The following is a 22,214-nucleotide window of genomic DNA, read 5'->3' as shown; positions in this document are numbered from 1 at the left end:
AATTGTTTAACAAGAAAATGCCCTAAATGTTAATTCTGCAATTACTACCTTGCAGGCAAGTTAATACAAAAGTTTGATTTTTTGATATTTTGTAGATATTTAGTCATACTTTGACCTGAGGGGGGTTTATTTTGATCGCTAACTTCCTGAATTGTCAGCGGCGGTTCATCAATTTTCAAAAACAAACAGGTATAGACCCGTTTCTATTATTAATACAAATTCGAAAAAAATATAAATAGTATATAAAAAATTCTACCTTCTCATACTATTATTATAGCACATACTTCCCCCGCCGTTTCCGAGACAAAATTTGTCAATTTCAATACTTCAATTTATTAAACTAGAGAACTGATAAAGATTCAGCGAAGTAAATAATTTTCAGTGTACCTTAAAAAAGTTGGGCTCCAAATTGGGGTACTAGCCTATTATTGCTTGTAAGTTTTTAGGATTATATATCTTTAAATTCGATAAAACTGCCTAGACATCATCTGCCTAGCTAAACTAAAAAATTCATAGAAGGAATTTTGTAAGGTTGCTATTTAATTCTCCTCGAGTTATCACGTATTATAGTTTATAATAATGCATGCGTTGTTCATGCATTATGTGCATGTCTACGCAACATCATTAAATTCTACATATGTATTGCATTACAACACGTAAAATAAATAATAAAACTAACTCGATAATTTTCCATTTTGTTAGCATGATATTTTCTTGTACATCCACTTCTAAAATAAGTACTGGTTTATTGAAGTAACAAGCAGAAAATCGATTTTTATTTTTTGAAGTACGGAAAAAGTCTTTTATGAACTTTAAAATTAACAAATAGAGATTACAAAAGCGTAGTAGTAATAGTGTACTGACGTGTAAATAAGTTTGTAAGAAAACATAGAAACTAATTTTACAACAAGTGAAATTTACAAAATTTAAAAAACCCCCGACAAATACGATTTATTCCTTGCAAAACCGATTTTTTGAAACTTAGCTATAAAATGTTCTCTATTAAGGCGGCTCGACCGTTTGTTTAAGGGCTACGACGCCACTGAGAAACATCAGTGATATGAAAAGGATACTTAGAGAGCTATATTTTTTTGGGACAAATTTTTGGATATATTTTAATTGAAATTGAAATATTTGAATGGAGTTTGTTCTTTTGAATTTTTGTTTTGAATTACCTAATTATTTCACTTTTCAAAATGAATTCAGCCAGGTTTATTTGACCATTCATTTCCATATTAATCATTTATATGTTAAAATTATACGTCATGCCTTTTCCAAACTGAATAGATTTTGAAGATAATCGCCAATTTTTTAGTTTTTTTGAGAACGGAACTATAAGCTCGCACATAGCTAAGAACACTCTCCGTTAAATTACCTTTCAAATGAAACCAAAAAATTAAAATCGGTTCATCCGTTTAGGCCCTACGATGCTACAGACACACACATAGCAGTCAAACTTATAACACCCCTTTTTTAATTCGGGGATTAAAAAAACATAAAATTATTTAGAATATACCTTTGAGTGTTCTCAAAACTCTGCTAGCGCCTACAGTAATATCATAATAAGATTTCAATAAATATTGATTAGGGAAAATCAATTATAGTCAATTTAAACTAAAACTGCACTTACTTTATGTAATTTTATTTTCTATTAACCTAATATAACAGCTAAAAAATAATATTTTTGTACGATTACCATTTATGCAGAATGAAAAAAAATATTTTTTTTTAAATAATTGATTAATATTATAAAATTGAATAATAAAAACACAAATTGCAGTTAACCATAATGAAAATAATACGTTATTATTGGCCAATTTTGCTAAAAACAATCAAAGAAATCTTTTCCAAACAATAACTTTTCAACATCGCTGAATCTAAAGCTTAACATAAGTACCTAATTATAAAACGAATCCCAACATAGCAAAGTTATATAAATATTTATAACATGACTCAAACATAAAAAAAATATTGTTTTTGAAAAAATTTTAACTAACAGTGTTTAAAAAATTCACTTTTTATTTTAATGAAATTAATTTTTGAAATCGTTAGTATAATTAATCGATTACTTAGTATGCAATTGACGCCTTCTAGAAATATTCCGGCCGCTGAGTCGGTTTTCGTAGAAGATTGACTTCTACCGACCTATGGTTTTCGGCGGACTTTTTTCTACTGAATTCAAATATAAAAGGAAATTTTTTCGAAATATGGTGCTGTAAATTTTTATAGTCAATTTTATTATTAAAAACGTATAATATTATTCTCTAAAATTAACCCCGCGAATTAATTTTTCAAAAATATTAGTTAGAATAAACGTTTTGTGAAAAAAACATTTTCGTTTAAAACTCTAAATTCTAATGAAAACAGGAAACTCAAAGGCATCTCATTTTCAAAACAAGGATCTAAACATTTAATTTAAGTATCAGCAATACCCAAATATTGTTTAAAAGGAAGTTACACCGGTTAAAAATCGTGAAATTTTACGACAAAATTACATGTAATTAATTTAAACGTGTGTAAAATTTTTTGTGCTAATGGCATGAATTTTTATTTAACTTTATAAAAATTATCTACGGTGTGGAAATTTTTTATGAACCGAATATTAACCGATTTTTTGCAACAGGAATACTTCGAATAAAAATACCATAATAGACACTATTAATCCGATTATTAAAATTATAAATAAACTTTGCAAATGCTCCATTGTAAAAGTAACTTGATTTGAGTTTTCTTTTGAAATATTTGGTACTAAATTTCGAACTTTTACATACTCATACTCAATTAATCCACCTTCAAACAGTCCAATTAATGCAAAATGAACCTTTTCAAAAATCGGTAAACCTTTTCGAAAAACCATCGTAAGTGGATAAGTGAGTATTGGATCCTCAAATATATAAATATTTTTAACAGCATCTTTTAACTTATACAAATGAGATATAGTTCTGGTACTGCCATAAGGTGATACTGTTGCAATATCTTGTTGTTGCACAGCTCGAGATAAGCACACATCCAAATCAGAACAGTATTCAGAATTTTTGACTATTCGATCATAATCAGGTAAGTTAAATTCTTTCAGAGCCATTTTATTAATATCTGCGAAAGCATATTTTAAATTTGACTTTATGAGATCAGGAAATGATTTTATTTGATGCTCATAAATTGGTACAGTGAAAACTTTAATTAATACAGAGTCAAATGATGTTTTCAAAATGAGATTGTAAATAAAAAAGGAAATTAGTAAGCATCGAATTCCTAATTTATTTAAAGGTAAATTGAGCTGGGAAGAATTATCTAATATCAATCCCCAAATATCCAATAACATTTTCATCGTGCTATCTTTACTCTCAAAATAATTAATTATAATAAACACAAATGTAATTAAAATTGTCGATATGATCATTGCATACCATACATAAGGATGAAACAGGTATTGTAGAACTTTACTTTTAGGCACAAGTCCAGCTTTAGGCACAATCCATTTGATTTGTAAATGTGCATACGCCGATGAACAATCAAAACCTTGATTATAAAAATTCTGCATCACAACTCCATGCATGAAGTCAGCACTATTATTCATTAGGAGTAAAATTCTCCCCACAATAGTTCCATTTGGTAATTTACGTCCACCAAAAGCCAATGTACTATTGACTACTTCAATATTGATATTTAAGTGTTTTTGAATCATATTAATTAGCTTATGCTCAATTCCAAAACGTTTGCCATTGGATAGTGTTTTATAAATTGAAAAATTGTAGCTAGAATAATATTTTTTTGGAAATAACTCGAAACTATTGTTGTTAAATAAATCAATTGTAGCTAACACATTAATTGGATAATTTGAATCATGATATATTCGACCTAAATCATTTTCCTTCCAAGAATAAATACTTAATGAAATATTTTGATTAATTACACAAATTATAAATTTGTGAATAAAATATTTCTTAAATAATTTTGAAACATACAATTTATTATTAATTGGCTCTTTGGTTAAAAATATAAATTTAGCTCTTGGATTCCATGTTGAACTATTTATAAAAATATTTAAATTGTCTTGTAATTGTAGAATATTTTTAAAATATATTAAATAAATATTTGGTCGCTGATAATATTCATTCAAAATTGAATTAAAAACCATTTTTTGGTGGTTTGGAAACATAATATTAATTTTTTTAAAGTAAAATACATTGACAAATATTATACTCCGTGGATTTATCGTAGTTTCAATTATTTTTTCAAGTTTATGTAAAATTCCATTATAACTGTTGTCAAAATTAGTTGTTGTTTTATTATCTAATAATAATTTACAATTTGAATAATGATTATAAATTATGATGGTAAAAATTAAATTTAATTTTATCATATTTGTTATTTTGTTTCATTGATCCGTAACTTAATTACTTAAAGTCATATTGCTTAGGGAAATATTAACCGGAAATATTTAAATTTATAAAAAACAATTGTAAATTAAATTTTCAGCTTTATTTCTGATCATATTTAAGGAAATGTCATATTTTTATTTATAAATCGAAAACCATCATTTATTCAGACATCGGAAATTTTATTTGCTATTTGATTTTGTAAAACAGTCTTCAATATTCTGGGTACCTATACATACAACTGCAATATGTTCTGAACCACAAATTACAGTGCGGAAATTCAATTTATGTTTTCTTAAATACACTATAAATTGTTAACCCGGAATTATAATTTGTTAATCCGTAATGAAACAATATGTTTGTTTCTTAAATATAATTTAGTGATATGAAAAACTGTTAACGTTTTGTGAAACAAAATTGATATATTTTGAAATACCAGTGTGAAAGGTAATACCTAGATATTAAAATTGCATACAAAATTTTTCTGACCTTTTATGATAATAAACATAAAGTACAAAAATCTGTTGATGTCACAGGGCATCTATAATCTATGGACATCTATATAATCGTCACAATGCATCCATAAATATAAAATCTCCAAATTAGAGCTAATTGTTTGTACATATTTATATAAACAATGAAAAAGTTAAACTTATGAAAGTGCTTCTAAGCCAAGCTTTTATTTATTACTACTAGTGAAGTATCTTTAATACAAAAAATATATAAGTCACCTATATTCAATTACGAAAACTGAGACCTTTTTAAATCTTAAATACAATTTACTGGACATTTTAGTAAGAGTTCCTCCAGCTTTTATTTATATTTCGGAATGGATTGTTCAGAGGAAAATTTATTATTCGGAAATCTGGCTTATGAATAATAAAAACGTAGTAAAAAGTTTGTTAGCAGTTTTCTTAACAAGTTAAGACTTATTATTACAGAAAAAATAGGTTGCCGTTTTTAATATTTATCACAACGCATTGAGCACCGAAAGTGAGAAGGGAACTGAATAAGGTTTTAGTATAGGCACTATGCTAAGTAATATTGTCAAAATGAGTATCCATCATAAAAGTTTCATTCTTTATTGGATAAGCAAAATTTTTCTTTGAATGAATTTTTATTTTTGTGTAAGTATACATAAATATTGAAAATTCTTTTTTTTGAGAGCCAAGGTTAATGTTAGTTAAGCACTATATGAAAAGTAAAAACCTGTATAGAATTGAATCATGAGTCTCTCCGCTATCTGAACAGAGCGTTTTATTCTCTTAGTCCACTGCAATTTTATTCTCTAAGCCACGTTCTTCAACTCATGTCTGTAATTGTTCTGTGTGATGGGCCATTTTATGAAGGCCTTGAATTAAACCTTGATTTTCGAAGTTGTTAAAAAATCAACTGATATTCATAGCCGATAGACACCCAGTATATTTCATAATACATCATTATCTTTCTGTATATAGAGGTAAAAAATCTTAAATAGCTACCATTAAGGTCATTTTATGGGTAAATTATTTTATTAATATTTTATGTGAATTGTTCTTGTTTTGTGATACGTTCGTGTTTGCATACTGGCATACGAGCTGGCAACGTCTCGAGGAAGTAGGTAAATTTGAAAAAGGCTAGTTTTAAAATATTTCTTTTCTTAATGAAGTAAGGTAGTTGTTTACAGACGCAAGGTTTTCAGGTTATCGAGAATCATACGTTAAATTATACAAAACATAAACAAACCAAGAAAAACATGTTTCCTATCACTTGGACGAAAGAGAGGTATCAAAATAAACAACGGAATTTTCGAGATGCACCCAAAAAAACTGAGGACCTATAAAAATAAAATAACTTGACCAAAGTTAAATGAATGGCGACGATTTAAATTTTAATTCGCCAGAACGAAAGAAAAATTCGAAATTCAACCGTCTTAAAATGAACTCTCGAAAACGTTGCCAGATTTCGTACTATACCATTACACAAATCTACACATTATGCAAACAAGATACTCATATTAACTTAAATAAAATCGAAAACCTTAATGCTATTTACTAAAATTCCATTATTCCTGATAGTTTATGCTTTATTCAAATAAAACAAAAATATAATATTTTATTATATTATCTAATAATAGTTAATTAAATATTTAAATAACTGTACTTTTTGTTAAATTTGCCCTATACCAAGACGCATATAAAAAGGACCAGAAACCTCCTATTCCGAGCTAAAAGCACACGTGGATAAATTTACCGTTGGTACTTTCTACTCTGGCCCAGGCTATCTTTCTCTCGAATGAGGGAGTACCTACGCATTGAGATAGGCGTCTTTTTTCTGCTATGTTCTACATTCGAGTTTCACGTCCTTAGTCCAAGTTATTCGATATATACACACCGACATAAAAAATGACGCACCGGTTATGTATATATATATATACATAACCGGTGCGTCATTTTTTATGTCGGTGTGTATATATCGAATAACTTCAAATAAAAACAACCGTTTCCTGAATATAAGGTAGTTTCAATAGTAAGTAAATTTTGTTTCCTTTTCAATTAATTCGGACCAGTTTTTAACTGACTTCAAACGAAAACGGAGGAGGTTATCAATTCGACTGTATTTTTTTTTTTTAAATGTTTGTTACCTCAGAACTTTTGACTGGGTGAACCGATTTTGATGATTTTTTATCTGTTTGAAAGCTGGTGCTTCGCGTTTAGTACCATTTCATTTTGGTACAGTTCTGACAACGGCATCTATGAGAAAATCATAAAAGTCTTAAATTTGCATTAGGTTTGCACGACAAGATGACGAATAGCTCAGTATCACTTCGATGATTCTTTTTTTAGTGACAAGTTAGTGAGTGTACTTTTAACAAAAATAAAACCGATTTCAAAAGGAAAACTTTTCCAAAATATATTAAAATGCACTAAAAAGTAAAAAAAATAACGGTAATATAATGTAGTTAAATTCTTGTTATTTTTGTAGTCGGTGTCAGCCAAGGAAACAACTCTGACAGAACAGTTTTTCTAAATTAGCTTGGCTGACACCGACTCTAAAAATAACAAGAATTTAACTAAATTATTCAGGTTTAGATATCAAATCTTCTAGCGACTGTTTGGTCGTATTTCAAGGAACGTGGTTGGTCTGCCGGAAATATTGTTTGTGTTAATTACACTTTACACGGAATCAAATGCAAATTTTTCAAAATACGAGACTTTTGAGTTCTGAGCACTCTCTTGACGATCTTCCACAGTCCCGTGCTCAAAATTTTTCTCAACAAACGACGATTATAGTTGCCAGACGGTGCTTGTAGGCCGCGGTATTTTCGACAATATGCATGTTGAGTTAAGACAACTAAACGGCTAATAGAAAAACAGTTGTGTCATAGTTATAAATTGTACTGAATTGACGGTTCAAAAATATGCCTCAATCGGTCAACAAATGTAAGTTATTGAATTTTTACATGCCGACATAAAAGATGATGCATCCTGTGTATTATTCGGTTTTTGCAGTACCGAATTTATCCACGGGGATATATTTATAAGTTCTTTATAATTCACTTAACTATATAAAATAATATTATAACATAATAATTTTATCATTAATTTAATATCATGCCTTAAATTTTAAATGAGTAATAGTTAATCATATTAGGTACTTATATAACAAAAATTAATTAATTAATTATTAATTAATTAAAAATATATAAAAGTAAATGATAATTCCTTTCGTTATAAATTTTGTATTACTAGCAAGATACCCGCCGCTTCGCTGGACATTTAATTCTATTCAAAAATAAACACTACCACGTTATAGTCCTCTTCTCCGTTGCTCTCACTTATTCCCTTCCATAGCACTTAAAATAGTCTCTATTATAAATCCAAACAAACAAACTCATTTTACATACGTAATATATGGCTGCTTCGCTAGGAAAATTATGGTTGCTTAGAAATAGATGAGGGTTTACGTATTTAGTAAATTTTATGAAATTTGATAAATCCGCAATAAAAAAGTTGACAATTTTTAAACGGCTGAACTGCCTTTCATGTAACTTACAGCTTTTAAGTGTATAATATATTATTACATATCATACCCTTTTATTTGATATCAAACTTGGGTATATTTGAAAATATTCGATTGTCAAAAATAGATAAAAACACTTCTTGAAGCTGGTGATATGTCGTGTCAAAATTTGAGCGTAGTCGATACAGAACTTTTTCAGTTTGCATGCGTCCCTTTCAATCCATATCTCAACCCACTACAACCCTTTTTTCGCCTATTTTAAAAAGTAGCCTATATCCTTTCTCAAGCTCTAGACTATCTTTATCCCAAATTTCATTTAAATCGGTTCAGTAGTTTAGGCGTGTTTGAATAACATACAGACAGACAGGCAGTAAGTATAAGGATTAAATAAGAGGATTAAATAATAAACACAATGTTGGAATGGTAATAAAATTGTCTTTAATATTGTTTTTTGTTAATTTTCGTTTATCAAGTTATTTAAAATAGTTGTTTTTTTATTATAACAAGTGAAATATACAAAATTTAACAAACCATCGTCAAATTTTTCGGAAACGGAACACTAAACTTGCGCATGAAACATAGCGGAGAACACTCTGCATTAAATAACCTTTCAAATGAAACAAAAAAAATCAGAATCGGTTCATCCGTAACAGACAGACAGGCATACACACACATAGCGGTCAAACTTATAACACCCCTTTTTTAGCTCGGGGGTTAAAAATTCACATATAGGAAATATTTAAAATTACACATGTGCACTACACATAGATAATCAATTATTTGAATGAGTATCTTTTAATTTCGTCGGTAAATTCATCATCAGAATAGTTTGGTTTTGATTACTATTCATAAAAATCAAAAAAGAAATCAGAGATCAGAATCAGTAATTATTTAACAAAATACAAGACCTCGGCCTCATTGGAAATAATGTTAATATTTCAAGATAATAAACTATAAACTAAAGTATGACGATCGGTGCCGGACACTTATTTTTGTATAGTCCCCATCTGCCGAACGCGCGTTAACGAAAATATTTGGAAATTGTATTTGAATGTTATTGAATACCCAATGTACCTGTTACCATAACAAGAGAAAAAAAATTATATTTTAACCTTTACAAATTACCTGATATCTCGAAAGAACCGGAAAGCTAGAGCCAGAGTTTACTATAGAGGATTGTTAAAGCTGGTATTAATAATAACAGCTTTGGTGTCATACAAAAAGTAAATAAAAGTGAAACTTGACTATATTATAGGACTACGGGATCAGTAAAACTATTCTGCATGAATAAAATACCGGTCAAAAGAAACTCAGATATAAGTTGCAAAGGTAACCTTTGGCAGATTCATACCCCGAAAATTATAGTTCAGAAATTTATATTTATAAATTCTGTAAGTCTATTTATAAAGTCTGTAAATCCGAATCATTATTTGAATCAAGAATCCATTGAATTTGATTACTTTTAAAAATTTTTATAGTATTCATTTTCTAACTATAAATTTTATCTTTCGATCCCCCTGGTCAACTAGCTGGCGATCCATACATATAAATATATCATAATTAATAATATATCAAATACTAAATTCCTGAATCGATGAAGAAAATCAAATTGCCCCTTTACTTTCACAGAACGCATTTTGAGAAAAATTTCTCACTTTCGCTAAAAACATTTCTAACAAGAAAACTAAACTTGCAATTAATAAGCCTATACTTAAAATAACGAATACTCCTTGTAAACTTTCCATAGTAAAGACAACTTGGTTTGAATTCTGTGATATTCCATTTTTAGAGAAGAAGCTCATACATTTTTTGAATTCATAAACAATGAATCCATTTTCATGCATTCGATTTAATAAATCTGAAACTTTTTCATATAATGGTAAACCTTTTCGGAACACTATTGTAAGTGGGTATGTAAATAGTGGATTTTCTAATATATAAATACTTTTTCCAGTTTCATCTAAATTGTAAAGATAAGAAAAAAATTTAGCTTCACTGTAAAATGTAACTGTCGCAACGTCACGATCATAAGCAGTTCGTTTAATACATTGAAACCTTTTTTCACAAGTTTCTAAATGAGTTATTATCGTTTTAAATTCGGGATCCGAATATTTTTCTGATTCGGACCTCATCTTTATACCCATGGAAATTGCAAATTTTAAATCTGAATCGAAAAGTTCTGTAAAAGTTTTAATTTGATGTTTATAAAGAGGAATAGTAAAAACTTTAATCAACCCTGATTCAAATGATGATTTTATGATAAAATTATACATCAAACAGAAAATGAAAAAGCATCGGATACCTATTTTATTTAGACTTAACTTGAATGGTAAAGAATTACCAAAAATTAATCCCCAAATATATAAAAATATTTTCGAATTGCTATGTTGTTTTTCAATATTATTGATTCCTATAAACACAAACGTCACACTTAATGTAGCTGCGATTATTGCACACCACACTTCAGTTGAAAACAAATATAGTAGAACTTTACCCTTAGGAACAAGTCCAGCTTTAGGTACAATCCAATGCAGAGTTTGAAATATAAATGTATTATATAAACAATCATACTTTTGAGTAAGTATATTCTGTAATGCAACTCCTCCATACGTAATGTCTGCACTACTATTCTGTAAATGTGCTATAGTGCCAATAATACTTCCATTGGATAAATTTCCTATAGGAAAATCAAGCCGAGTGTCTATGAATTCTGTTGTGATTTTCAAATAATCTCGAATTCTATTCATAATGTTGTATTCAAGTCCATATCTTTTACCTTTCAATAAACCATAATAAGGTAAACGTTCCACTGGTACTATTTTATACGTCATAAAATCGTAATCAGTAAAATATTTTTTGGGAAATAATTGATCATTTTGTGAGGTCACGTTTGTAAACTTAAACGAAGCTGTTAAATCAATTATAGAATTTGAATCTCGATAAATTTGACTTAAATCATTATTGTTCCATGAATAGATATCGAAGGAAATATTTTTATTAATCACACAAATTATAAATTTATTAATAAAATGTTTTTTAAATAATTTAGATATCGTTAAATTATTTTCAATATAATTTTTAGTTACGAATATAAATTTAGCTCTTGGATTCCATGATGAACTATTTATAAAAATATTTAAATTTTCTTGTAATTGTAAAAATGTTTCAAAATATATTACATAATTATTTGGCTGATAGAATTCAGTAAAATTTAAATAATTAAAAATTACAATTTTACGATTTTTAAAAGGTAAGTTAATTGTTTTCATATACAAATAATTAATAAATGTTAAATCATGAGGATTTATTGCAGATTCAATTAAATTTTCAAATTTATTAAAATATCGATCACAAATATAAAAGTTATCATCTTCGAGAGACGAAAATTTTTTTATTAAATTATTATATGCAAAACTAACATAGATGATCATTATTAAAATTACGTAATGCTTTAACTTCATAATAAATTTACAAAATTATTATAGTTATATTTTAAAATCAAGTTAATTGAATAAATACTGAAATACTAATAAGCTTTTTTATTAATAAATTCTATTCGACTTTGTTCGTTACAATTCGATTCGATTGTACCCCTATCCAATTATGTATAAATTATGCATGCAACAAATATTTGTATAATTATTCATGTTTTAAAAACATTAATTGTTAATGAAATATATTATATTTTGTATTAAATTGTTTCGTAATTTATCACGGTTTTTCTTTAAACTTATTCGGTAGACGTCGCCCTATTAGCTCAGTTGGTTAAGGCGTAACCAATTCCGTCCGCGGTATACTTAGGGTAGCAGGTTCGATTCCCGCCATCGCAACAAAATTAATTTAATTAAAAGCTGTGATGGGCTGGTGTAGAGCATGTTATATGCATGAAGGAGGTGCACTCAGCCACTGAAATTGAGGAGCTGATTAATAAAATTATCAACGGAAAGGTGGTAAATCACATACATGATATCACAATGGACTCTTAGGATAATAGCCTAAGTGTGTCCTTCGTGGATAGCCAATATAACCTAATCTATACGGAAAACCAACAAAACATAAGATCGGTTACCATTAACGTGGTATGTGATAGGCCACGTTACGTTCAATTTTGTTTATTACCAAAATTAAATCCAAACAAAAATAATCATGGAATTATTATAGCTCTTGGCATAAGATTTGTATTTTGTGCTAATTATCTCCAGCAAAACGACACACTTTACTCAAACGACACTTAAAATTTAATAAATTTTATTGATAAAATAATTATATTACAATTACAAATTACTAAATTAGTCAATACATTAAATTAAATTAGGTTGTAAAATAACATAATTTTGAACGATTAAAATACACAGTTTCCCAGCAATAACTAACTCACTCTGCAGCAAAAGGTGTTCCTTCTTCTGAAATGTTCCCTTATCAGAAATAACCTTGTTAAATTCACACAAAAACTGCTTCTAAACAGATGTCTCGATGCAAATGCTTGAATTTTATTTACAAAAAAGTTTTGAAAAAATGTCTGTCTGGAGGATTTTTGAAAACATTTTCCTGATTACGTTAGGGGTTTCTTTTAACCCAGTTGAAAGTATTAATTTTTACTAAAAACAGTTTGAAAATACAAAATTAATATCCAAAAAAGCATTTAACTTTTTCTCCCAAAAATCTTAACTGATAAAAAATTCCTTCAGTACATATGTGTTTTACTAATTTTTTTCCTATTTATACCCCAAGTTTAGTTTCATATATTGTTCTATGTACGATTTATGACGATCTATTTCACTGACCTTGGAATGAAAAAAGTGCGCGTAGATTCGACTATTGACTTTTGGACGGACTTCAATATTTTTGATTTTTGAAGTCGATTAATAATCTCTGATATTCCACTATTGGGCCTGAGTCGACTTTATAGAAATTTAGCAATTTGTACATAAATTGTTTGGTATATCAATATTTTAACGTAAAAACATAGTTTTTATGTTTTAAAACGAACAAGGTATGAAAATACTGAAAATTGACAAGTTTTATTATTATTATTATAAAAATATAAACAAATTATAAACTGAATCATGTTTTTCAAATTTTATGTCAAAAGCTTTCTATAAACAGTAATAAAAAGTTATCAAAAATCATTAATCAGAAATAATTTAAAAAAGAAACGTTTTTAAAAAGAACTAGAGGTGTGGCGGCACACCCAGTTGAAACTATGTTCCTTTTTTATAGTTTATTTATAAGATAATAAATTTCCTCGTTACTTTCACATAACGTTTTTTGATAAATATTTACTCCCTTTCGAGTTTAAAAACATTTCTAACAAGAAAACTAAACTTGCAATTAATAAGCCTATACTTAAAATTACGAATACTCCTTGTAAACTTTCTATAGTAAATACAACTTGGTTTGAATTTTGTGATATTCCATTTTTAGAGAAGAAGCTCATAAATTTTTTGAATTCATAAACAATGAATCCACTTTCATGCATTCGATTTATTAAATTAGAAACTTTATCATATAATGGTAAACCTTTTCGGAACAATATTGTAAGTGGGTAGGTAAACAGTGGATTTTCTAATATATAAATACTTTTTCCATTTTCATCTAAATTGTTAAGATAAGAAAAAAATTTAGCTTCATTGTAAAATGTAACTGTCGCAACGTCACGGTCATAAGCAGTTCGATTTACACATTGAAACCTCGTTTCACAAGTTTCAGAATGAGCAATAATTGTTTTCAATTCTGGAACGAAAGTTTTTTCTGTTTCTGACCTTATTTTTACTTGCTTTGTAAATGCAAATTTTAAATCTGAATCGATAATTTCTGCAAAAGTTTTAATTTGATGTTTATAAAGAGGAATAGTAAAAACCTCAATCAATCCTGATTCGAATGATGATTTTATGATAAAATTATACATCAAAAAGAAAAGAAAAAATGTTCGGATTCCTATCTTATTTAAACAAAACTTCAATGGTAAAGAATTACCAAATATTAATGCCAAAATATATAACAAAAGTTTCGAATTGCTATGTTCTTTTTTAATATTATTGATTCCTATAAACACTAACGTCACACTTAGGGTAGCTGTGATTATTGCACACCACACTTCAGTTGAAAACAAATATAGCAGAACTTCACCCTTAGGAACAAGTCCAGCTTTAGGTACAATCCAATTCAGAGTTTGAAATATAAATGTATTATATAAACAATCACAGTTTTCAATAAATATATTCTGTAATGCAACTCCTCCATACGTAATGTCAGCACTATTATTCTGTAAATATGCAATAGTGCCAATAATACTTCCGTTGGGTAATTTTGCTACAGGAAAATCAATTCCAATGTCAATGAATTCTGTAGTAATTTTCAAATAATCTCGAATTCTATTCATAATGGTGTATTCAAGTCCAAATATTTTACCTTTCAATAAACCATAATATGGTAAACGTTCCACTGGTACTATTTTATACGTCATAAAATCGTAATCAGTAAAATATTTTTTGGGAAATAATTGATCATTTTGAGAGGTTACATTTGTAAACTTAAACGAAGCTGTTAAATCAATTAAAGAATTTGAATCTCGATAAATTTGACTTAAATCATTGCTGTTCCATGAATAAATATCGAAGGAAATATTTTTATTAATCACACAAATTATAAATTTATTAATAAAATGTGTTTTAAATAATTTAGATATCGTTAAATTATTTTCAATATAATTTTTAGTTAGAAATATAAATTTAGCTCTTGGATTCCATGATGAACTATTTATAAAAATATTTAAATTTTCTTGTAATTGTAAAAATGTTTCAAAATATATTACATAATTATTTGGCTGATAGAATTCAGTAAAATTTAAATAATTAAAAATTACAATTTTACGATTTTTAAAAGGTAAGTTAATTGTTTTCATATACAAATAATTAATAAATGTTAAATCATGAGGATTTATTGCAGATTCAATTAAATTTTCAAATTTATTAAAATATCGATCACAAATATAAAAGTTATCATCTTCGAGAGACGAAAATTTTTTTATTAAATTATTATATGCAAAACTAACATAGATCATTATTAAAATTACGTAAAGCTTTTTCATAATAAATTAACAAAATTATTATAGTAATATTTTAAAATCAAGTTAAATGAATAAATACTGAAATGCTATTAAGCTTTTTTCCAATAGGTAAATTCTACTCGACTTTGTTCGTCTCAATTCGATTCGCATGCACCTATCCAATTATATACAAATTATTCATGAAACAAACAAAAAAGTACAATTATTATACATATTTCAAAAACATTAATGGTTTATGAAATATATTATACTAGCTTCATACTCGCTCGCTTCACTGGGCTTAAAAGTAAAAACCACCGCTTTATAGCTTCTCCCTCTCTTGATCTCACTTATCTTCCTTCCATAACACTCGAAGAGATTGTTATACGCAGCAAAATATAAGCACAGTTTTCAATTTTGTTAAGTGTAAAATAGTCATAATTCATTGAATATTTCAGAAAAGATGGCCATGAATTGTTTTACATTTACTATTTTAAATTTATACAAAAATACTTAATGTATGGTTCAAAATGATGATCATAGATGGAGCAATAATGTGTCAGAATAAATTTAATTTTTTTAATTTTCTTTTTAGATTATATTTTTATAAATTATAGCTCATGTGTTATTCTAATGTATAAGCTAAATTGTTGTACAGAAAAAACTCACTCAACAGCAAGAGGTATTTCCTTATCTGAAGAGCTCCCTCATCGGAAATAGCATATCGTTTAATTCACACAAGAACTGATTGTAAGACGGATGCTCGAGTTATATTTAGAAAAAAGCTTTGAAAAATATCTGTCTGGAGATTTCTTGAAAACATTTTCCTGATTACATTAGGAGTCTCTCTTAACCCAGTTTTTGAAATCTTCAAATCCAAATTTGTTAGTAAAGTATTACTTTTTATTTAAAACCGTTTGAAAATACAAAATTAATATCGAAAATAGCTTTAATTTTTCTCTCCGAAAATATCTTAGTTGATAAAAATTATTTCGGTACATATGAATTTAACTAATATTTTTACGTTTTTGTATTTATTTTTATACCACAAGTTTAGTGTCATACATTGTTCTATGTAGATTTATGATGATCTATTTCACTGACCTTTTTTGATTCGATTCCATTCAATATTTAATGTTTTATAAGATGAACACGCGTGCTAAAATTTTAATAAAATATTTATACACTCACATCAATATAAGATTATACAGAATATTTGGACAAAAATATAAAAAAAAGTAATGACATAAATAAGTTTTAATTTTTTTTTTATATACTTAACTTTATTTTTAAAGAGTATGCGCAGTTATGCTATAAGTTATGGATACGGACCTGTATTACAATAAAATAAGTTTTATTTCAAATAATAGATACTTTAATTTCAACATACTTATTTATTTTCAAATAATTGTTTTTCATCATAATAATTTTTGTTTTAAAATAATTCTTTTTTAATAATTTTATTTCAAATATTTGGAAATAAATTACTTTACTTTATTACTTTACCCTGGAAGTTATCAAACTGGAATTTCAAAGCACTATTAATAGGCCATTTAATGGTATACGACACCCTAATATTTTCATTATTTATAGAAATGTCGATTTGAAATTATGTACAGCCATACAGGGTGATGGGTCACATTTTTAAAGATACTTAACCGAAATCTCCACTTAAAACTCCGCCTACTACAAATTGACAAATAGAGCCGATTTTTAATATTTTGCCTAGCGTCACAGATGGTTGGAGATATCGAAAAACTATTAGAAACAGTTACTTCTACCAATTTTCATGATAAAATTTACATTTTTATTTTTATTGTTCATTATTTTGGTCACTACGCAAAATTATTACATTTATTATTTACGTCTATTATTATCAAGTCTTTTGAAATATTTGAATATAGAACTCTATTAAATTATCAATCTGTCCAGTTTTTACAATCCATAGCACACAAGTTATAATAGTTTATTTTTAAAATAAATTGTAATAATTTTGAGTAAAGACCACAATAATGGAAAATATTCTAAGCAACTTTTTCTAATAAATTGTGAAACTTTCGATTTTCGGACTGATCACAAGAACTTCCTCTTTCCGAGAAATAAATAATAGCTACAATATTTTATTGGTTTGTGGTTTGAGAATTATTGAAGGTAAACTTTTTGAAAAGATTTTAAACAAATTTTCTATGGTGTGATAGTTTCTGTGCCCATAAACGATCTGTTTTAGATCGATGTTTTAATATGTGAATTTTGGATACCACAAATACTTCGTACAAAAATACCATCATAGATATCATTAATCCAATAATTAAAATTATGAAAACACTTTGTAAATGTTCCATTGTAAATACAACTTGATAAGAATTGACTGAATCTGTCGAAAATTTGGATCCTGCATTGCGTACTCTTCTTAATTCATACTCTATTAATCCACTTTCACACATTTGTGTTAATAGCTCCTTAAATTTTTCATAAATTGGTAAACCTTTTCGAAAAACCATCATAAGATGAGTTGTGAGTACTGAATCTTCGATTATGTAAATACTTTTAACAGCATCTTGCAGCTTATACATGTGTGATATAGCATGAACGTAACGGTATGGAGAGACTGTTACAATATCACGAGCTAGTACAGCTCGAGATAAACATGTAGTTAAATTCAAACAGTATTCAGATTTGTCGATTATTCGATTATAATCATCTGAATTAAATTCTTTAAAAGTCATTTTATGATCATCTGTAAAAGCAAATTTTAAATTTGATTGTATGATATCAGAAAATGATTTAATCTGATGTTCATCAATTGGAACGGTAAGGACTTTAATTAGCACTGAATCAAAAAGAGCTTTCAAAATTATAATATAAATAAAAAACGAGATCAATAAATATCGAATTCCGAATCTATTTAGTGGTAAATGGAATTGCGAAGAGTTATGTAAAAGCAATGCCCAAATATGCAATAAAATTAGAATTGTGTTTTCTTTTTTTCCTGCAATATAATTTATTGCAAGAAACACAAATAATAATAAGACTGTTGACATGAAAATTGCATACCATACAGTGGCCTGAAATAGATACGCCAGAACTTTACTTTTGGGGACAAGTCCAGCTTTAGGAACAATCCATTTAATTTGCAAATGTGTATATATCGACGAACAATCAAAATTTTGAATAAAAAAATTTTGCATTCTAACTCCATACATAATATCAGCACTATCGTTCATTAAGTGTAAAATTCTTCCCACCACGGTTCCATTGGGTAATTTCTCTCCACTAAAAGCTGCCATACTGTCTACGTATTCAATATTGATATTTAAGTGTTTTTGGATTGTAGCGATTAGCTTACGATCAATTCCAAATCGTTTGCTATCAGATAAAAATTTATACGTCACAAAATTGTAATTTGAACAATATTTTTTTGGAAATAATTCAAAATCATTGCCGACTTTTTTACTTTTAAGTAAATTAATTGTAGTTAGCAAATCAATTTGATAATTTGAATCATGATATATTCGACCTAAATCATTTTCCTTCCAAGAATAAATACTTAATGAAATATTTTGATTAATTACACAAATTATAAATTTATTAATAAAATATTTCTTAAATAATTTTGAAATATCCAATTTATTATTAATTGGCTCTTTGGTTAAAAATATAAATTTAGCTCTTGGATTCCATGTTGAACTTTTTATAAAAATATTTAAATTGTCTTGTAATTGTAGAATATTTTTAAAATATATTAAATAATTATTTGGACGCTGATAACATTCATTAAAATTTGAAATAAAAATAATTTTTGTATGATTTTGAAACATAATATTAATTTCTTTTAAATATAATACATTGACAAATGTTATATCCCGCGGATTTATCGTAGTTTCAATTATTTTTTCAAGTTTATGTAAAATTTCATTATAACCCTTAATTGATATATCATTTTCTGTTAATAATGTACAATATGAGTATTGATTATAAATAATCATTGTAAAAATTAAATTAAATTTTATCATATTAGTAATAAATTTTGTTTCATTGCTCCATAAGTTAATTTTCCTCATACTATTGTGCAACATTTTCGCAGGCATTAACTAACAATCTATTTTATTTTTCAATGAGTATACGCACTTTATATCACGCTATAGATATAACTTTTGAGTAAATGGTATACTAATATCCGGGAAGTAAGCAATCTTTATTAAAATGTTTACAATTATAATGAATGCATCGGTAATGCACCAAAGTACTTTCATAAAGTTAATAATTCATATGATAATAAAAATTTAGGTAAATTTACATTATTATGGGGTAGTACGTTATACCGGGAGTTTTTTATTTTATTCAAAAAATAAGAAAAACTATATCAATTTTTAAAAGTAACAGAGCCTCTAGAACTAAATTATAAATAAAGAAACTCGACTTTTGAACAAACCTAATCACAATTAAATACTCTAGTTCATACAGCTTCTTACGCCAATCTAACGCCAAATAAAATAAACCAAATATATGGCTTCGCCTGTGAAGTGTTAAAGATGAGGAGCTTCATACTAGACGAGTAAGACCATTGTGATGACCAATTCGTCATGAAGTTTGTTCAGGCTTTGATATTCACTCTATACTCATTCTATTATCTGTTATTATTTTACTTTTTATTACTCAAAAAAAAAAAAAATCATTGAGAATTTTATTGTCTATTCATAAACTTCAGCAAAATAATTCATTTAAAGTGGAATTTTAAGTGTGAGTGGTCTCAGCGAGAATATTGATTCAGCAGATGTTGACGAATATTGAAATGTTAAGGAAGAAACTAGCTGATAATCATATTTTCTCGTGTCAAGCAGAAGGTGATGCTGATACATTAATAATACAAACGGCAATTAATATTGAATCCGAAAATGTAGTCGTTGTTGCTGAAGATATTGACTTGTTAGTTTTGTTAACAGCGTTAACACCTCCTCATAGAAAAATGTATTTTCGTAAATCCGCCAAAGGAATGGTATCCGCCAAAATATATTCTAATAAAAGCCTTGAACAAACACTACCAATGTGTAAGAATCGTATTTTGTTGTTACATGCAATAAAGGGGTGTGATACGACTTCAGGGTTCTTTAAAATAGTAAAAATAAATTCGCTAATTTGTTCGAAAGTCGTAAAGATTTGCAAAATACTGACGTCGTGGATATTTTGCAAACCGGTATTTTATGCATTTTATTATTAATTATATGATGCTCCCAACAATGAAGATATATCAATAAATTTCGATGTCAATCGTTTCTTAAGGCTATGCAAGTAAAAATACCTTTGTCAACTTGGCCTCATCGATACCTACACGGGATGCTACTCTTGAACAAATAAAAACAGTGTATTTACAAGTACAGTTGTGGAATGGACATCAAAAATTGCCGACAGAATGGGGATGGAAAGAAAAAGACAATGCATTAGTGCCAGTTACGATGAACCAACAACCAGCTTCTGAAAATTTATTAAAAATGATTTTTTGTTAATGTAAAACTGGATGTGGTTCTGCTTGTGGTTTTAGAAAAAGTGGCTTAAATTGTTCTACAGCATGTTTACATTGTAAGGGAGTTAGTTGTTTAAATGCTCTACCATTGATACTTATGAAAGATATCGAAAATTAAATACACTCTCTTTAATTCTCTTCAATTCAAATTCGCTTTAATTAATAAAAATAAATAAAGCTGTAAATGGAATGTATTATACTAGAAGTAGCATCATTTTCATGGGACAGATACAATTATTGAAATACTCTGTAATCACAGCGTAAGCTCAATCTTAAGGTATCTACTGCTCAATTGCAAATAAATGAATGACAGGAAAAACATGATAGACGGAAGGAAAATATGACCCACTGATTTCGAATACAAGTAACTTAATCTATAATATTGACTTAAAAACACAATACAATTTGATTAAAAATAAATTTTATTCAATATCTGCTTAAGGATGTACGAGCACCAGGGCAATTTTGGATAAAAGGTTTGATTTATTTTATAAGTTGGACTAAGTCTAAATCAATTCTGAATATTTTAGGAGGGAATGGGTTCCTCGATTATTTAAATAAATATATGATTTCAAAAGTAGGCATACTTAGCATTGGTCTTATGGGAAAACGGTAGATGGATGACATGTTTTCATACATTTCTCCAAAACTAGAAGGTGGAAATTAAAAAAAAACTATTTAAATTAAAGTTAAAACCTTAATAAATTATTGAAAACAAAAAAAAAAACCGTTGTGTCCGACTAATTAAGAGTGTATGAGCACAGAAGTGGAGTCGCAAATTTAAAAATATATTAACAATTTTGATGGTGAATTATGTTATAACGTCAATAAAAGACGAAAAATTTTATTCTTATTTTCCATCTACATTCATGAATTTATAACAAAATTAATCATCAAAGTTAAAATTAAGGTACTTATTATTTCAACCCTAAATCTAAAATTGCTTGGTAGTACCAAATTTATCATTTTCCCCTAAAACCAAGCCTGTAAAAATCACCATCTGTTCAGATATCAGTTACAAATAAATCTGAAAAACTGACAGAGTTATTAAATTTTACAAAAAACGTGAATATCTTAAAATGAATGCCACATTTTTAGCACAATAATGAAAATTACTTTTGAACGTTTATAGAACGGGTGTCTTTAGACAAATAAATATTAAATTTTGCCAATAAAAGCACCTCAAATAAAAACACCAAAAATGAAATTAATAAACCTATACTTAAAATTACAAATACACCTTGTAAATTTCCCATAGAAAACA

This window comes from Chrysoperla carnea, chromosome 2 (genome assembly GCF_905475395.1).
Source record: "Chrysoperla carnea chromosome 2, inChrCarn1.1, whole genome shotgun sequence".
NCBI classification, from domain to species: Eukaryota; Metazoa; Arthropoda; class Insecta; order Neuroptera; family Chrysopidae; genus Chrysoperla; species Chrysoperla carnea.
The sequence above is the reverse complement of the archived record's forward strand: the minus strand, read 5'-3'. Positions refer to the sequence as shown.